Below are 3,480 nucleotides of genomic sequence, written 5' to 3'. Positions count from 1 at the left end.
TGAGCTCAAAGAGCCACAACTCCTGTTTTGTTTCCTTTTCACTTCATGTTCTTCTTTGGCTTGCCTCTGAAGTTTCAGTTTCTTGGTCACAGTTGTTCCACCACCCTCAGCTTATTTTCCTTTTGTGTTCTGCTTCTTCACTGCTTGCCAATCTTATTTTGTAAGAATTTGAAGAATACTTAATACTCCTGTTTGTTTTCATCCAAGTGACATAGTAAATCAGGTAAGTGGTTGTCCTGAAGTTCTCATGCTCTGAAGAAATATTCAGGGAGAACTGAACCTGTGACACCTTAGAACTGTCATGACAATTGAATCTTGCAAGCGGCAAAAAAGATGAACACCCCAAACAATGTGACGACTAACTAAAATCACTACCTACTAGTACAATGTGCGCTGCCGTCACTGCATTCTCCCTGGAAGTGAGTGCTGCTCTTGGAGGCCACCGTGCCGTCTTCTTGATGTTGTGCCAATGTGTCTTCTTTTTCTCTGGTGCTGGCAACCTGCATCTGGATGACTACCTCCTCTCGTCTCGGCGGCCGGTCCATTATCAACGGAGCTCGTTTGCCGGTGGTGGCGGTGATAGCTGCTTGTTGCCTTAAAATATCTAGGCCACTTAGCTGCAGAATGACAAGAAACAAACATAGCAGTACGGAAAATATTAGCAGCAGTCAAAACATCAGGATATCAACGAGGAGCATTTACTACGGCAGCTAGAAGCAAAATATCCAATGCAAGTCGGCAGAAGCTTTTTTTTTGCGGGGAACTTTAGAGAGCTTTATTCAACAAAAGCTTTCGCTGAGCAGTCAGCCAGTAGGTTGCTGATCAGGAAGCCAGGAGTGGTATCGAGCCAGCTCTCAGTCACATTAAGCGTACACGCACGCTTAGCACACAAGTGTGCAGGACCATTGGCTGTTCTCATTACATGTTGAATGCGAAAAGAAGTAAAACTAAGTGCTAGCTCTCCAATTTCTAACAAAATAGGTGCTATCACCGACCGATCGGTGTAGCGAGAGTTCCAGAGGTGAACTGCCTCTAGACAGTCAGTCTCCATGATCACATGCGTGAAGCCTCGAAGTGTAGCAAGAAGGACTCCTTCCTTCAGCACTAGAACCTCCGCGATGAGAGGATCCATAACACCCGATAGCGGTTTGCACCATGCACCCTTGAAGCCCGAGGACGAGCGGGCGATCCCTCCCGCTCCAGCATTGCCATCATCAAGGTGAACCGCAGCATCTGTATTGATTTTGATATGAGGATCGTCAGGAGGCTCCCAGCCAAAGCCAGGTAGCATGATCTCCTGCCGCCTGGGTAATTCCAAGATGGCTAGGTCTTCTCTAACCCGTCTCACCGAATAGGTTGGGTTCCACCCCTCCTTGTCGTGAGTCAGCCGGTTCGAGACGTTCAAATTGCCCACATCACTGTGATGAAGATCGCCCGATCCTTCTCAGAGGATCGTTGATCGCATAGTATGTCTTTTGTCCAAGTAAGAGGATGGAGCCGAGGTAGATCCACATGAAATAACAATCTTGTTTCCTCCCAGAACCTCCGCGCATGCGAACAGTGCAGTAGTGCATGTTCCAAGTCCTCCTCCATGGCTAGGCAAATTTTACAAGTGTTGATCTATCTTATGTGGCGGTGTTTAAGGGTGCATTCATCAGGTAAGATGCCCCTCATCACCCGCCACCAGAACACCCTCACTTTCGGGACGACTTTGAGTTTCCAGATTGCGTTCCACATCTGTTGTTGCTTCACTGAGGTGCCGGTAGCCTGCCCTTCATCTGGAGCTAGACGCTCCTTTTGATTCACTAGAGCCCGGTATGTTGATTTAACAGAGTAGTTGCCTGACTTCTCATGTGCCCACGCGAGAAAATCCTCGCCTCCTCCCGCCGTAGCGGAATATTCAGAATTGCTGCCACATCTGGTGCAATAAAATTTTCCCTTATTAGTTCCCTACGCCAACTCCAGCTATCAGTATCAATCAACTCATCGACAGTGAGGACTGTCGCATTTGCTGGTCGTAGCATCGGTGACATTGTAACCGTAGAAGGGATCCATTTGTCCTCCCATACAGATATAAAGGACCCATTACCGACCCGCTTCACCAGTCCCGCCTGCAAGGCTTCATGGCCTGCCACAATAGCTCTCCACGTCGCCGAGGAGGAGTTGGGTACCGAGGCATGCATGGAGTCTGTGTCAGGAAAATATCTCCCTTTCATTACCCTGGCACACAAGGAATCAGGGTTTATCATGAAGCGCCATCCATGCTTTCCTAACAATGCCAAGTTGAAGATCCGCAGATCACGGAATCCCATACCGCCATTACACTTTGGTGTTGCAAGCTTGTCCCGTGAGATCCAATGGAGTGATCTTCTGTCAATGGAACTCCCCCACCAGAATTTTGCCATGTTGGAGGTCAGACCCTTGCGCACCTTCTTCGTCAAGAGAAAACAACTCATGCTGAACGTTGGTATTGCTTGGACAATAGATTTGAGAAGTGCTTCTCTCCCGGCGCACGCAAAAAGCCTCTCCGACCATCCTTGCATGTACCCGCGGGCTCTGTCCCCTAGGTACTCAGAGGTACCGCTGTTTATCTTACCAACAGCTGTCGGAACACCAAGGTACCGCTCTGAAAAAGCCTCCACTGGAACACCAAGTGTTAGTTTCAGAACTTTTCTAAGAGGTGCGGGTGTGTTGGGACTGAAGAAGATTGAGCTTTTGCTTCTGTTTACACTCTGACCCGATGCTTCCCCGTAGATCTCTAGAATTTCATTCAATCTTGTTGCACTCTCCGTATCCGCCTTAATGAAAATAAGACTGTCATCGGCGAACAAAAGGTGGCTCACCCAAGGTGCTCTGAAGTTCACCCTTATTCCTCGATCAACAAAGTTACCATAGTGCTTCAGTAGCGATGAGAAGCCTTCGGCACAGAGCAGGAAAAGGTATGGGGATACTGGACATCCCTGCCGAAGCCCTCTCGATGGGTTAAAGAAGGGTTGCAGCTCACCGTTGACACGAACTGAAAATCTCACTGAAGTGACACATTTCATGATCAGCCTGACCAGATCCGCATGGAAACCCAGTTTCAGGAGCATTGCTTCCAAAAAGTGCCACTCCACTCTATCGCAAGCCTTCATCATATCCAGCTTAACTGCACAAGTATAATTTTTCCCTTTCTTCCGTCGCCTCATAGTGTGCACGCTCTCGAAAGCGACGAGAACGTTATCCGTTATCAGACGACCCGGAACGAATGCACTCCGTTCTTCACTAACGATATCATTCATGCATAGCTGTAGCCTGTTAGCAATCACCTTGACTGCCAATTTGTAAAGAATAGGGCAAAGTGCAATAGGACGGTACTGCGTTATGCTCTGAGCGTGACATACCTTGGGGATCAATGTAATCGATGTGTCATTTAGACCCACTGGTAATTTGCCACCGTTGAGAAAAGCAAGCACCGCCTGAGTCACCTCCTCCCGCAGT

The sequence above is a fragment of the Triticum dicoccoides genome, chromosome 6B (genome assembly GCF_002162155.2).
Source record: "Triticum dicoccoides isolate Atlit2015 ecotype Zavitan chromosome 6B, WEW_v2.0, whole genome shotgun sequence".
Classification (NCBI taxonomy): domain Eukaryota; kingdom Viridiplantae; phylum Streptophyta; class Magnoliopsida; order Poales; family Poaceae; genus Triticum; species Triticum dicoccoides.
Note: the sequence above shows the minus strand (reverse complement) of the source record.